This window comes from Antennarius striatus, chromosome 4 (assembly GCF_040054535.1).
Source record: "Antennarius striatus isolate MH-2024 chromosome 4, ASM4005453v1, whole genome shotgun sequence".
Taxonomy (NCBI): Eukaryota; Metazoa; Chordata; class Actinopteri; order Lophiiformes; family Antennariidae; genus Antennarius; species Antennarius striatus.
In genome coordinates, this window is record NC_090779.1 from 20348099 (window position 1) to 20365000 (window position 16902).

General features: G+C 41.6%; 1 protein-coding gene across 8 annotated transcripts in view; it reads left to right on the plus strand.

The window, feature by feature from the left end:
• Positions 1-3185: 3185 nt before the first annotated feature.
• Positions 3186-16902, plus strand: part of LOC137593490 (neuronal cell adhesion molecule-like) — a 64528-nt gene continuing 50811 nt past the window's right edge. For 7 of the 8 annotated variants that reach the window (XM_068312220.1, XM_068312226.1, XM_068312228.1 and 4 more), the window contains exon 1: positions 3186-3339. The gene's annotated coding sequence lies outside the window, so the exon portion shown is untranslated. The remainder of the gene's footprint in view (positions 3340-16902) is intronic. The other variant, XM_068312221.1, reaches the window with a different exon arrangement.

The following is a 16902-nucleotide window of genomic DNA, read 5'->3' on the forward strand; positions in this document are numbered from 1 at the left end:
TTATCAACTTCTGCCTGGTGGCACATCCACAGCTGCCGGTGGAGATGTTCCTTCTTTTAACATTTTTGAAGGGAGGGCATATTTCAGAGGAAGATAATTTGAAGGCCCTACCCTGAGCTGCATGTCACAGGAGAGAAGGTGCGATGAGACGACTGTTCTCAGGATGTGCTCAGGTGTCTGGGCAATGGCCCTGTCCAATGATGGATTGTATTCCCCTCCAGCATAAACACCATGCACTGACACAGTTCTCCACCAACTGCTTGCTTACACGCATGGAAACACTGAGATAGTTGCAAAAGGCAGAAGACACAACAAAAAAAATGTGTGCATACAACACAGGTTGTAGACCATGTAGTTATTTTTTATTTGGAAATTTAAGCTTTTTTTAGAACAATTCTAGAAATAAAATTGTACAGTTATACCTCGGTTTACATTGATATTTGGTTCCAAGAGACGCGCTGTAAGTCGAAAAACAAAGTAAGTCGAATTAAATTGCTAAACTGTAAATGACCATTCTCAGTTCTGTACTGTATTTATGAATTCATTTTTAATAATATTTGGTTAACATGAATCTTTTTTCGGCTTACAAACAATAACACAAGCATCGGCAGATTACACAATTTGATCCCTTCATGGACCATTGGCTTGTCATCTTAACCAAATACGATTCAGCAAACCTCTTCAGTGATGTGAGATGAGAGGTTTTATGGGGAGGGAAAGGTTAAAAAAATGACTATTAATTTAAAAAATAAACATTCAGGTGTAATTTTCAAAAATTACTTTGTTACCTTACCTTAAAATAGGAAATTGTAAGAAATGCTGAAACCATCAAATGAAAAGAAAAGAAATGTCTCCCTGGGTTTGACATTGATAATATGATACAACTTATCTGCTGAGAGTCAGGTGCTCCATATCTGTATTTCATTTAGTGGATTCAAGCCAGGAAGGCTGTTCCCTCTCAATATAGAATAGTCATAATAAAATTACCCAGCAGACAGTGAGAGGAAATACATCCTCTCCTGATGTAAACACAATCTGACTCATGAACTTGTCCTCCAACAGTAATTACATCAGTAATTTGATTTCTTTTGTCAAAACCTCCAGACTCTGAATATAAATAAATGTCATGAATAGATCAGGAGTTTTTGACAACTAGCGTGTTCTCCCATCTTCACTGTAACCACTGTTTATCCTTGAGGTGGATACTACTCCATTACACCTCACATTCAGCTGCAGCAAATACGCCCGACTCATTAGCATTTAATTAGTTTTGGAGCTAGGGGAAGATAATGAGATATGAAGAATTTAATTTCAATATATGATTGAAATTTTTGAAAAAGAAAGATGAAAGGGAAATAAATGATACGAAAAATGAATGAGTGAAAATGAAAAAACTGAATCAGTTTGAAATAATATGAAGTTGTGAGCTTTTACATAAATACCGAATTATTTTTTGTCCAAAATGAATACATAGCTTTCAGATTTCCTGCCTCACTTGTGGTCATGTCTTAAATAGCTGTATTTTCTTATATGTTCTGGTGATAAAAAGCAGTGTCTGTATGGAATCTGTCGGTTAATCGTCTCAGCTGGGAGCCAAGTCATTTCATGCTTGGCTTACCGGTGTTGCTTCTGTTTTGAAGTTTGTTCAGAAAGAAAAACTGAGCAGAATAACACCGAAGGAGTGAGAAAAAAAATGGAAAAAAGAAGAAGAAAAGAAGGCCAAATAAGAATCCTGCCTCTCTTGCACAATAGCCATGCCACATGTGACGTTTTGCATCTCAGAGGACTTCCAGAATTCAGAACAGTAACAGGCACAGTAATTGGAGTGAGGCAGAGATGATGTCTTCTCTGGTGGGTTTTTGCATTTCAACACAAAGACTTGACAAGATTCACTTTGCAACTTTACAACTGCTGTACTTGGTCTCCACGGTGCTCTATCCTCTGAACTAATGAACATCCCTCCGAATATTTTATAAACTGTATGCATGGGGGACGTGAAGAGAACATATTAATCAGACTGAAGATCTATGCAGACATACCTGGAGGCAGTCTGAAATGAGAGGCAGAGACAAGTATAATATCTAATAATGTGACAATAGAAGAATTACACGTGTCCCCTCAGTTGATGATGAGGGCAGCTGGTACTCTATACACCTGAGGATTACCAGAAAATGACATTGACATCATGGTAACCCCTCTTCACGCTTTCATCCATGTTTTGTGATATCTAATTTTTTAAATCATGAATATTTTTGGACATACTTCGCAAATAAAGTGGATGAATAACTGCTGGGGTGGAAATCAGGCATTCGTTTTCTTTCTTCCATTCAGAATCCTTGTTTTACTGTCCAACCAGACTTGTTCTGGCCAAAAGTGCATCTCTTGTTCTCTGTTTGACTCTATGCTTGCAGATGTCTGCTGTTGCTAAGCCCGAGATAATGCATGTGTGTAACATCATGCAGTGTGAGAGGAGAGCGCGCTGCTGGCAGGCAGCAGATTGAACAGAGAGGAAATGTCGCTTGTAAAGTCGCATGACCTCATTCACCAGGTTCTCGGTTGATCCCAAAGGCTACTGTGTGATTATTAGTGCAATCCTGCTCTCCGGGAAAAAAATGGTACATGCATCAGGATGCGCAAATGCTCTAAGCAATTAAGGTCTGCAACAGCTGGAGTCCACTATCTGAAAGTTGCATCATCTAGATTTTATACCTTATTTCACTTTTGCTCTCATTTCTTTTCTTTTCTTTTATATATATAAATTAATTTTGCAGTATGATTAACGGAAATGTACGGGATTATCAAGCCTTTAAGACCTGGAATTATTCCAGTGCTAAACATGACTTCTATTTGTAGCGTTTGCATCTTACTTACATTTAGAAACTAAATTAAAAAGCACCTCCCTGCTGTTAAATTACAAGCAATGGCACCGCTGGGCATTAAAAGACAACTTTTGCCTCGTTTCATCCTAATACTCATCCAGCTGTTGCCCATCTGTGGTTTTGAGTGCTATTTGGATAACAGTCCGCCGGGTTCAGTGCCTGGAGGCCACCATAGATCGGCAGCGGCGCTGTAGTGCGCGCAGTGGGCGTACGCACGCCCCGGAGTGATGCTGCGCGCCCCCGTCTCTCTCTCTCTGTGTGTGTGTGTGTGTGTGTGTGTGTGTCGTTAAACTGGTGGTACAGGAGAGGACCAGTGACTAAAGCAGAGCAGTCAAGCACAAGAGCCTCTGAACGGGACTCCACATATACAAACACAGCAGACGGGCATCGCTCTGTCGCCGGAGAGGTGGACGGAACGCACAGGAGAGTCGCGCTGCGCACCGCGGACGGAGGAGATAAGGTGAGAGAAAGAACACAATTCACAATAAACACGTGTCGCGGAGCTTCCAGTTGCCTGTCAGGAGTTGGCGGAGAGGGAAACCGAACAGTTAGTTGAATTAGAGCACCGCTGTCCTCCCTTTCAGAGACTGATTCCCCAAAGCCGCATCTCTAAGAATTGTGCATTGAGCTTTTGGTCATGAGGGAGAGAGAAAGGGGACCAGTAGGGGAAGGTGCTGATACTGTCGGACTGTCAGATGAAGACTTGACTCCTAGAAGAGATGCTGGCGGTCCGTGTGACTTCCATCCTGATGTGCCCTTTACTTCATGACGCTCTGTGTGACGCGCTCCAAGTAAAGATAAACGGATGGGTCGAGTTGTTTTTGTCCGGTGTGGATGAAATAGTCAGTCTTTCACAAAATCCTTCATTTCCTAAGCAGATTTTCTCCTCGCATGTTCGTTTCCCTCAGTATTCACATCGCAAGTGTGTTCTCTTGACCTATCAATCAGGTTGTTTGTTCTGATTTGTGATCTGATTGAGATCGCCCCCCCTCACAAGAGTATGGATTTCATCCCATGTCGTGTCATATAGAAGTCAAACAATTCCTTTACTGAAGGAAAGGGGGAAAAAAAAAATCACATTCCCACCCAAATCCTCTGCTTACTCCCCCCACCCACCCCCAACTCCCTGTCTCTTCTTGGTCAAAGCTTCGATGGAGTGGGGTTGGTGGTGGTGGTGGTGGGGGTTCTCCATCATGCAACAACACCCCCTCCCTCTCTTCCTCGCTCATCCCCACACTCTCACTGATGCACACACACCCAAACACACATGGCGCGGCTGCACACTTTCGCTGCCTGCTCACATAGGCAAACTAATACAATGCTAATGACCTCTGCTTTATTGTCTGGATCTGTTGTTGTTCCCGCTCTCTGACGGGGCTGACACACTTTCTAGTGATGTTTATTCTTTCCAGGCAGACTGTTGTTAAGCCTTTTAAGAAGATAACAACACAACCTCATCCCTGCCTTATGTCTTATTTGCCTTAATTCTGAAACAGGCGGCAAAATGTGCAACATCCTCTGTGCTTTGTCGGTTACCTCCCCAGCCAGAGCTTCACTTCATTGAGTCAGGATATTGCTTCGGCCAAGAGAAGCACTACTCCGCCGCTGCCGGGGCTCTACTGACAAGACATTTCAGGCTCATTTGACAAATGTGGAGAAATCAGGACAAGATTGTGACCTACATTGTGCTACCATCTTTACTTTCACCCTTAGCACAAATGGCAAAGGGCAGGGAGATTTGCATAACTCAGGGATTATATTGGCACACGTTGGCTGGAGTTATTGTCGGAGCATCAGCCAGTCACACCGTTGACCTAAAACCAGTGATGGGCAGCTCTGCCATGGGGGCTATGGGAAAAGCTTGGGTGTCTGAGAGAAAATGCCACTAATTTCACTCTGTGGGCTGCAGAAACATGCAGACTATGCTGTGAGGAGTCATCAACGCTCCTTCTGTCAGCGGCCGTCTGTGACATTGTGAACTGCAGGATGGGACAAAGTGTCTCATAGAGAGAAAGGCTTCTTGTGTGTCACTGATGACATCATTTCATAGAGGGATAGCTGAAGGGCTTAACATCAGTCATTATAAGATGCGCTTCGTTTAGTTATCACAAATGTTATTCCATCAATTTAAAGACGGGAATATTATCAAGATTGTTGAAGTGAGAATAATAGACATGGATCATTTATTAATCTCAAAGTCTTCTCTGTTGTATGCAGTTGAAAAACCTAACATTTTAAAGGTTACCCCTGGTTACTTACAACTTTGTCTCACTCTGTCTCATTTATGGACTTGCTTGAACGGTACAGCAAAAGAACGACTACTGTATAATAATTTGTTAATTATATGATTCTACTGAATGGAAAATGAAGCAGTAACTATTTTGGCAGTCAAGCAATTGTTCTCATTTTTCAAGCTAATATGTTGACAACAGGCCTTGGCAGACATGATCTTAAATTGAAAGTGACGCTTTCAAAATCCACAATAGTCAAACGGTTAAAATTATTACAGGGATGGTACTTTTCCTCAGCATTATGATCAAGACTACTTTAAACAAACACAAGATTTGGTTTGAAACCCGGACCGTCTGACACATCCTCACATCCAAACCCAGTAGTCGTAACGATTACCACCCAGATTACCAACATGTGAGGACAGTGTGATTCCCCTTTAATGAGGTGCTGCAATAGACTCCCTCATTTGGCACAGTCACAACTGCACCATCATGGTGCCCCCAGCTGATTGACTGAATGATTGAGTGTGTGTCACTGCAGACGTGTGTGGTTGCCCTGAGTGGTGACAATCCAGCAGCCATTGTGAAAAGCAGTCCTGTGGTGCTCAGCTGTGATGAGGCTGTGTCTCTGGGGTATGATGGAGTCCCATGCCTATCCATTAGTGTCACTGCAAACTGGGTGTTTCTTCCCAGTGGGCCAGTCACACACACAGCAGCACAGCGCCACTGACATCATTTGGACCTCCTTGTCACAAGCATGTTCATCTTATTTTAACACTGATGAGCACCTCATTAGTAGACCATGGAGTGTTGTCCTCCGCACCCGCTTCACGGCTGCCTGAACACTTGCCTTGTCATATTTTGGTCAAATGTATGCAGAAGCCATTCAGCAAATGCAAAGAAGCACATACATGTATGTGCATAACCTACACGTGCTTCGTCTCCCCCCTCCCTCTTCATGTGCGGTTGCAAGCTGGTGGGTGCAATTACAGTTTCACACTCAGTTAGACAGCTGCTGTGAGGAGGATTGACACATTCATGTGAATCATCTTTACACAGATGAAACTGATAATGTTTACATGTTAAACGTGCTATTATTACTTTATTAGAAATGTCTGGAGGAAGATGATGAAGATGAACATGAAGATGAACAGATATGAAATGTATGTGTTGCTCATAGGTGGTCTCAGAAAATGGGTTGAAAAGGTTGGTGTTTGAAGTTCCAGAATAATCCTATATATATATATATATATATATATATATATATATATATATATAGTTCATGTCGAAAAAATTGTTAGCATAAGCTACAGTACGTTAAATCCTAGAGATCTTTTTTATTGCTAATCAGTTAGTATCTTAAATTTGTCATGTGCCATTTTGTTTGCGAAGTTTTTAATTTATTTTTTTACATTTTATGTTCCGTGTCTGCGTTGGTTCTCTCCAGTTTCTCTGACTTCCTCCTACCTCCAAAAATGTGCAATTTGGGTGAATTGATCACTAAATTGACCGCAGGTGTGAGTGTGTGTGAGTGGTTGTTTGTCTTTGATGTGGTCCTGTGATGTGCTGGCTGTGTGTCCGGGGTGTACCTCGCCTCTCCCCCGAAGCCAGCATGGATAGGCTCTACCAAAGCAGAAAAGTGGCTGAAGGTGAGATGATTACTGTTGTCTCGTCTTCAAGAAAATGGGTGTTTGGATGATGGTGACCTAAATATCTTTGGGGTTTGATTGACTGTGTGGATGATCCATGGCTTTGTGTAGAGCTAAAAGACAGATAATGTAAATAATTTTAATAGTTGAAGCCCTAATATCAAGCTTTGTTAATTGCAGCTACAGTATTGCATGAATAAATGTTAAAGTAGATGTGGCAGCTGACAGTGTGGCTGGATGGCTGATGAGTCCTGATCAGTGCAGATGTCCCTGAACAGGTCATTGTGACTGACACGAGAGCTTTACACCATGACAGTCACCGAGTTCAATCACTCAAGGTTGCCCAGCGAAAATGGTTACAGCCCATGTCAGGTTATTACACCCCATGTGAGAACAAAGCTTTTGTCCAAAACATCCACCCGGGAATGGCAGTAATGGAGCCCCCACTTGAAGTGAGAGGTTTGGGTAATAGATCCTACCATTATAGGTTTTATGTTCCCGCTCCATAGTACAAAGCGTGACAGGTTAACCAGTTCCATGTATCATTTCATGAGACTCCCAGTTAACCTTGAGTTTATGTGCATCATGTGTGCAAATAAGGAACCTTTGGATATGAATTCTCAACTTGAACTCTAAAGATGATGTGCTGTCTAAAACCAGTGGAGGGATGAGAAAGTGGGAGTGATTTAAAGCTCTCATTGTTGCGGAGAGGAGGAGGGGTGCGGATCATGTACTTCAGTCAAGGCTGAAAAGGGGCAACGGGAACAAAGGGGGTCTGTTTTCACTGTCTGTATTGACGGGACGGCTGTTCCCAGCTCTTTCTTGTGGTATAGGGGGGCGATGCAGGGTTATTCCTGAGGAGATCCACAATAGAAACTCTAGTGTTGGAGTCTCTGCATGAAAACTCAAGTTGTTCCTGCTGAAGAGGACTGGAGGGTCAGTTCTCACTGTCTACAGTCCTGTTGAAGCTCTGGCCAACTTTAGATGGGTAGCAGATGTTGGGGATGTTGTTGGTGGTCCAGTGGAAGCACATAACAAGGACCATCGCTTCCCTTTTCTGTCCTGAAAACAACAGGAGGTGGGCATTGCTCCACAGTTTGGGTGTCAGCTTGCCAGAATTGCACAGAATTCAGGCAGAGTGTGCACTTGAGTGCCATATAGCCATTTCTCCAGCCTCCATCTTCCTCTTATTTGCATAGAGCTCCAGAGAAACTCAGCCCACTCTCTGTTGGCACAGCAATGCAACTCACTTGAATTCTCTAAAAGCTCAGCAAATACATCTCTGCTGCTCTTCTTCTACTTAAAACGCTGGCTATCGCCAATAAATCTAACAGAAGCTTCCACACTCTTACTAGTCTTCTGTTAAATGTTATGTCCAGTAAACTTTCAGAATTAGGTCTGTGGGAATGAGGCATATATTGTGTTCATCGCTGCGTCACATGACGCAACAATGATTGAATCAACAGGAAAGAAGAGGACACTTAGCTGTCAGGCCATGAATAATGTTGATGTGGAAACACAAAGTAGCTTTGCTATGGTTCAGGAGGCTCTGACCTCGAGGTCTTATTTTGGCCAAGCCTGCTAATGCCCACCACCCTGTACCCCCCCCCCCCCCAAGCAATGGTAAGACATCATGTTAGCAGCTCAGCAGCCACCACTGAAGGGCCCTTAATCCAAGTAGGATGACAGCTTGGCTCTAGATGCTGTTTCTTTGGTGGTGAGACCAATGGGCTTTTCTTTCCCCTTTTTTCACCCTTTAAACCCCCAAAACCATCCACAGGAATCCTGGGGGGGGGGGGGGGTCCAATTGGAGAGACAAAGGAATGGGTTGGTAAACAAATCCAAGTATAGCTCTGAGATACCTCCTTTCAGCAGAAGATAAATATCTATGTCTTTTGAGATATCAGAAGCACAAATTCATTCAGCTTTGGCTGCTTTGTTTTTCTGTGTTATTTTTTTTGTCCTGGTGCCACACGTTGTGCTAAAAACATAATCTACAGCAGATAATCTTTGTCCTGGCTTCCGATGAGTGAAGATTAAGGTCAGAAAACCATTAGAATCATAAAATTTGGTGCCTCTCTCAAACCAAATCCCCTTTCCTTCCTTTACATGAATCAGCTAAGCCATCTAGGGATCACATGGGGAAAGCATTTCAAGTGGGCCAGTAGTTACCAACAATACAACAACGGTCATCACAAACACACCCTTAGACTGAGTGACTGCCAGGTAGCAAATTCATTTTTATCATCCTCATGCTGCCATGTTAATATTTACTGTACTGTGTAGAGTTACTGTTTGATCTCATTCAGATTAAGCGTTATTTTCTAAATCATGTCTCATACAAAATGAATAATTAGGAAAGTATAAAGCACCTTACTTTAGAAATGACGACCCAGATGGTACTATTGGCTTATTGTTGATGTGACTAATGTGTGAGTAAACTTCATTTGGCATCTTTATCATGTTATTGCCCAACATAGATCACCACATTTTCAAGATTCCATTTATATCACTGGCATCATTTTTAAACCATGAGGAAAAGAAAAGCCTGTAAATTAGATTTATTAGCAGAAACTGAAGGGCATTCACCACTGAGTTGAGTGCCCAGGCCTCTTGCCAGGACAATTTAGGATCAAATGCAAGAAATGAAATAGCAGTCAGCATAATCTCCCTGTGGTCAATCCTTTGGTTTTTTTTTTTTTCTTCAGCTCCGGGCATCTCTGGGAGCTGGAAGAATGTAATTGTTACCAAGATAATTCCTTGCTGTGAGCTAGCTTGGTCTGGCTGTGAGGATGGACAAATGGTAACTTCATTTGTCAGGATCTCCTTTGAGGATGGCCATCCTGATAACCCACTCAAATGTCTGGTGTGGCTGAGAGCTGTCTGAGACAACAGTGGGCTTTTTCACTCTGTGCTAGTTTCTCTGCCTATGGGGAAATATCAATCAGGCTTTGTCAGTGGTTGAAGCCTATGGTGTAAGGAATTTGTCGACATAATTTTATATCACAGAATTATACAATTATACATTTGGATTATGGCAAAGAATGACATTACTCGTGTTGGTTTTTGTTGGCATCCTTCTAAAAGAAGTTGAAAAGAGGGTTTTGAAGCAGACCTAATGCTCGGGTCTCCAAGGTTGGCTGGTTTTGGGCCTCTCAGGAGTCAAGGCACAATGACCACATCTTTGTATGAGGGGGGCCATGGTGGACATGTTACTCAAAGGGTTTAATGCATGACAGAGAGCACGCCTCCACAGATCCTGGGAGAGAAAAATAGGACACTTTCTCTCTCTGTTCATTTGTGATGTGTCACTGAGGTGGAATTCATGTACTATATTTTCTGGTTCTGAAGTAAGTATTTTGAATTTGCTCGGCATTTTGAAGTATATAAAAGGCTCTACTCAGAGTCAAGGGTTGCTCTTTAGATTTTCACGACTACTTTCATGGAATGTGATTGAAGGGGAATAAAGACAAAGTTGTTAAAGTACTGAGGCGACCAGTACGTCGCTGCAGTCAGTCCTTTGTACAATGAAAGCAAACCTTAAATGTATTAGAGAGGTTTTTAAATTATTTTTAAATTATTTCACTACGTCTTGAAACCTCAGTTCTTTTATAATGACAATAATTAAAACTGCAGTTGCACTTTCTAAGCCACAGTTTGAGATCAGGACATGCACAGTGCTTACGGAATATAAAAGCCTGTTTTATAATCTCAGTTTGTAGCCATGTTGTTTCAATAAAGGGGAAGCCGCTGTCCTAAAAACATCATGTGCTGATCTTTACTGCTGCCTTTCTCTTCATTGCTCTTATGTCCTGTTCAAACCCTATTCCTTATCTATCTATCTATCCATCCATCCATCCATCCATCCATCATCTATCCATCCATCCATCTATCCATCCATCTATCCATCTATCTATCTAGAAACGGGGAGAAAATGCAAACTCCGTACAGAGCGGGACTCAAACCCAGAACTGCCTTGCTGTGCGGCGACAGCGCTACCCACTTGTGCCACGGTGCCGCCCACATTAAAGTTAATGTCCAATAAAAATAACCTATGCATGCAACCATAAAGAAAGCGTGAGGCAAACTGTTAGCATTCATTATGTCCATGTGCATATTTTAAGAATTTATAAATTCCCTTTTATCTAACATTGCCTTTGAATGTAGTCATTGTTCACTGGTGTAGTGCCTGATCAGACCAGAACTGGGGAAATACATGGAGGTCGAACCAATTGGATTTTCCACGGCCATCGGCAGTCCAAAAAAATCTAATTAAGCTTGAGACATCTAATGTTAAACTCCTCAGGATTACCCTCGCCATGCACCCGAAACCCAACCCTGGGAGAGAGTGATAACTAGAATCCCATAATCTGAATCATGGGCTGACTGGAGGGGGTGAAGATAGTTTGTCAGGTTCACGTTCAGTACTATGTCAGTCATGTCATCTTGGAAGCACTGAAACCTATCAGCTAAATCATGTCCAAATGAAACGATGCAGTTTGACACCCGCGATGTGGACTACTGTCATGTTCATCACTCAACCAGGAAGTTGTACATACACAGATATCTATCATTATGTCCTGAAAACACAGTAATGTAGTTGTTTTTGGGAGATAATGATAGATTTCATGCAGGGTTTTATCCAAATTTATCCCAGCTCCCAAGACTTTGAAGTCAAATTAGAAGTGTGGCTGTATGGCTGGAAATGACAGAGAGAGCAGAACGCATAGACTGAACAAGCATTTAACCTCCCCTTGCCTCCCAATTCTCAAATACACCATTTGAGACAAAACACAACCCTGCAATCTTTCCTTTTGTCCCAAACTTTAGGATGTGGGTTGAATGTAAGCTCTGAAGTTTAGTGTTCGCTTTTCATTGACACTTTTGTTTGAGTATAAACTGAGAGAAAGTACACGTTTACAATGGTAATTACTATTTTATCAACCCTTGAGAGGGTCCATTTGTGTAGAGAAAAACTCACAACAGGAGACCACTATTGATCAGGTGTTTGCCCAAAGGAAGTAGACATGAAGGGAGTAAGAGGTGTGTGGAGAGGGTGAGGGGTCAGGTTGGGGTGAGAGACAGGGAAGAGGCAGTTACCAGGACATGCTCTCTCTCACCAGGATGTAGTAAATGCCAAAATATGGCTCTTTTGTTTTGATTCTGCAATCAATGTACCTGCTGGAGGCCTAAGGATATGTCTTCTCCCCATTTGTCGTTTCCCGTCACCGACCTGCACCGTATGAATGCGGATTCTAATGCTGACATTATGCAAGTATCTTTACTTGTACATTACTGTAATTTACTTTGTGTTGCACCTCAAACGTTAAAAAGTCTCTTGTCTGTTCGTCTTTCCTCCTCACGGGATTTGATTGCTGGTTGTTTTTCCAAGTCTAGCATCAAAATGAAGCCAGAGAGAGAGAGCTGAATATACTCGCTGGGGCTCAAAATGAAAGCCCCCAAATTTGTTCCACTAGCTCTGTTTATCTAAGCTGTGATTCAGCTGAAATGGGATTTTGGATCGGAATTTCAAGTGGAAGTGGTGTTGGCAGGAGTGGTAGTGCGACGTCCTTAACAGCCCTGTTGCATTTATTTCTTCCAAATCGCTGGTCTGAAATTTAAAGAATGAAAAGAGGGGTCTTGAATGAAACACTGCATTCTTCTAATGCACCACTATGACAGAGGTCCATATTTACCCACAATGTGTTGTGAAACCATCAGTTTCTTATCCCTGTGACTAGTATTGTGTTAAATTGAAGCATAATGAAGTAGGTGGCCAAAGAGAAACCGCCCGTGACAGCTCGTCATAGCACTCCAGTTTGATTGACAGAGCACTCCTTTTTTTCACATCAGACATGGTGAAATGGTATAAAAGTGTCTCTTTTACATAACATTGGACAATGGCATGCCTAACCTCCTTCATTCATCACTGAGCTTCTGTGATTTAAAACTGGTGCAACCTTGAAAATATCTGTGCTTTGTAATGCTAAAATGATCAGAATCTGAGGCATGTGCTTGATATGTTAATAGAGCAAGAAAGACGATGGAGTCTCATTTCAAATATAGAGTGTTTGGGAGTGTTTGCCAGAATTGGCCTCTTGAAATAGACACAGTTTTTGTGGGCAAGGCTTTATTCCACCAGTTTTGTCTCTCATGATATCACTGAACAAAGTTCATTAAAAGTCACCATACATGGGTAGATATTTGCTCAGCTCCAGGCATGGATCCCTATGATTAGCCTATCAATTTTCTCCATAGATAAGGAACTGTGAGGATAGATAACATCTAATTAAACCCTATGCCCTAATTTAAATTGCTTTTGTAACGCAGTTATCCTCAGCTTCCTTCACCTCATGTTATACTCAGGAATAAACTTTTTTAGAGAGATAAATGGAGGGAAATATCCCACAGAGTAGCACCCTGTGCCAAATGATTTATTATAGTGTTGGTAGATGTGCCATAAATGAACAGTTTTGTGACATTGACCTGTTTTCCTACATGGACTCACACGGTTTCAGCTCTTAGCTGTGCAGAGTGCAGCTTTAAATGTTTAATGGAGAGTCAGGATGAGGGGTTCCGTCTGCAGTATCTCGTTCCCACCTGGCCAACCTCCAGCGTTCACTGCAGCATTCTGAACCCTTATGCTGTTGCATTAGACCCTGATAAAAAGCCTAACCTGAGACTTTTTTGTACACTGAAGTTATGCACTGCATTAACTGGCTTATACAGCACAAGTTTCTGTTCTCAATCTTGGCCAGACTCTAATGTTTCTTTGCCACTTGACTTTTATGCATATGTGTGTCATTTTCTGGTCTGGCCGTCTTCTTCACAACCTCAATGTCAGTGGAGTGTGCAGGTCATTTGACCACCACCCACCAGCTTGTGTCACGGTCAAAACCTCAGCGGCAAAGAAGCCCTGGCAGTCGTTCAATGGCTCTTTCATTGCCACTTGGTGACAATGCATTTTTTCCATGCCATAAAGCAGATGCTGTATAATAGCTGCACAATACTGGTCCCATCTGAGACTGTTTACCATGAGAAAAGCACACTGGGATCAGGATGCCTACCACTGTGTAGGGCTTTTTGACTTGCCACTCTATAACTAGCACATACTGGAAGGAAAAGGCGCAAGCAGCATTAAATAGCATTGTGATCATGCATAGAAAGCGGAAATGCAGTTCGATGTGCTAATCCAAACTATTCTTCTAAGGCCAGGACTTTTTATATTTAGAAAGTAGAGATTAATGTGACAACAAATGAGTTTGTCAGCATTTACACCTCAACAGATTAATAGGCAGGGAACTTGTGTTTTGAGTGCTCGTTCAGTTAAAAAAACATTATATAAGAAATATATAATTTATAATATATAATAATGTATACATAAATGTATATATAATATTTTGATAAACTGAAATTTTTTTGTGAATTTCTTATACTAGTAATGTTTCTGCTGCAGCTTGTTATGGCTTTGACAGGTGTCCTCTGTATGACGAAATGGATCTTTTCAGATCTCATCATCTGATAGTCAACAAATCAAGAACTCAGAAGCGAAAACAGTTTGACTATAAAGCCTAGCCAGTAGAGATGAAAAGCCAAACCACTAAATAATCATCTCCTTTTGTGTGTCTAGAACCTGTCTCTTCTTGTCTCTGTGTTTGTTGTTGCTGAGGTGAAGAGGCTTCCCTTGTTCCAAGTTGTTTGCTCTCAGGGCCGGTTGTATTATGATGCTGCCCTTAAAAAACAGCTTACACAGTGTTGAACCAGCACAGCTGCTGGACTTCCGGCTTGTCTGTCAGCAACGTTCTTAGTCACTAATTAAGCACTCAAGCTAAGATAGACCTTGAAAGGCCAGAAGTATCCGGCCAGACAGGCTGGTCGGTCCATCACCATTCAGCCTGACTCCCCACCTCGCATGTTATTTCAGGCCTTGCAAGGACGGAGTGGAGACAGGCAGCACTCAGACCTTCTCCTAGAAACTAAGGTCCCCTTGCCACCCCCTCCTGCAGCACTCAGACAGCTTATCCTTAGTGTCAAGAGCTTTCTTTGGTCTCCTGTCCTCAACTGGTCATCAATCAAGTCAAGGGCACACATCTGTCATGAAAGATCCTGGAGAAATAAGAGCATCACCAACCATACAGAAACCCAAATGGGGACATATTTAACTACATTAAGCCAACTCTAGTCCTTCATCATAAGAAGGATGTCACTCTGGGAAATAAGGAAGTAACCGTGAGTGTATAAGCTAATCGCAGCGATAATGTAATTTGATTTCTACTTGTGTGGCAGATTGATAACTCAGCATTGGGCGACTGTGGAGCTTTTTAGAAAATGAACTCTATCATGGTTACTCAATGTATGGAGCAGAGATAGCTGCTTGGCAGAAAAGTCTGCCTATGATTTGGTTGGTCCACCCCTTCAGTCCAGGACCTCAACAGTTGTTGGATGAATTATAGTAGTCCCCAGTTAATGAACACTTTTGACTTTGATTATTATTCTACTGTTGCGAAATTGGAATGTGTGCTTTATTATAAAGTATAATTTGTCCACTACAGTTTTTATTACCTGCAAAAAATAAAGAATAATTAATTCTCTGTTCTATCTAACTCTGCCTGTGTAACACAGCAATTTCCTCCCTGAAGGAGGGGTTGTTTTTTTTAACGTTTACGTGTTTGTCTGGTTTTAGAAGGATTAAACAAAAACTACACCAGATTTTCATGAACCTTGGTGGGAGTGTTGGGGATATTGTCAGGGAAACAGACATTAAATGGAGCAGATCTGTATTTTTTCATTTTTATTGATACCTGATTGATTTTGATGAACCTTTGTGGTCGGGATGGGAATGTAGCTTGGAAGAACCCGTTAAACTGAGTGAGTCAGATTCATGACTTTGTTGACATTTGTTTTGTCAATTAAACTTAAAGTATTTGACATATCAGGGAGGCTGTTGGAAATATCGTTGAAAGCCATCATACTTTGCATTGGATACAGATCCATGCTTTTTGAAAATCTGGATTAGGGTTTAATTTACTTGAAAGGGACTGTTGAGCCTTGTAGGTGGTCTGACCTCTACGGGGTCTCCTTCTAATTTATTATTAAATCCTGTAAAATTCATGATATTTTCTTCACCATCAGCTGTACTTTGTGTTCCTGCTAATTAGAAGATATCGAATAGCTTAAAACACTGCTGTGTACAAATCTTACATAGTCTTTTATACTTTTGCAAAAATATGCAAAATAGCAAAAATAAATTAGAAAGTGATTGAGTGATTCCTTACCTGCGTTCAACATTTTAGTTCATTTTTTAAGCATAAAAATCATTCTATTCTACACATACCATCTTAAGAGTAAATTTGCTATTCACCTCACCAATGTGTCGATAAAATTTATCTGGTGAGGATGAGTAAAGTCGACAGCTTGCAATCAATTTATTCAGCTCACGATAGATCCCCTCCAGCCACTTTTTGAATTACAAAATATGATCTACTCATCAAAATGAACACGCTGTCACTGTTGGTGTTGTGCCCTTGTCTACGTTGTCATCTAAGTTATTTCAGCAGTGAGCATCAGTGCCATCTTTTGTATCCCTTCTTCCAAGAATGCAAGGATTTCTTGTCACAACTGCAGATATGTTAGTTTTGCTTATCAGAAATAACGCAGTGACACAGAGGGAATGCAGAACACAGAGACTAACAAAGGCAAGTTGCATGAAATCCCTCTAGGTTTTGAATAACCGAGCGCATAGAACAGATTCCAGAGACATATCACTGAGAAAAACACAGACCAAATGGCAGTAAATGAGGCTGTTGTCTCCAGAAAATCAAGTAGTTTTTTTTTTTTTTTTGTACAGCTTCTTCTTATTGTTGGAGCCAGTTTCTCTGACATCGTGCATTCAGGCAGAGCTTGTCTGTCAGCTTCGTTTTGTTGCTAATTTATTCATTCAAGCAGTGGCAGCCACATTCAAAGACAATGGCACAGAAGCTCTGAGCTGAATTAACCTCAATAATTATGCATATTTGGGGAAAGAAAAGCTCAATTGTTAGACACTCCTCAAATTCCTACCCCCCTCCTGTGCTTGACATCCAAGTGAATAAATTACTTGAAAAAATTTAAACTTGGACCCACTTGGAATAACTTAAGACTTAG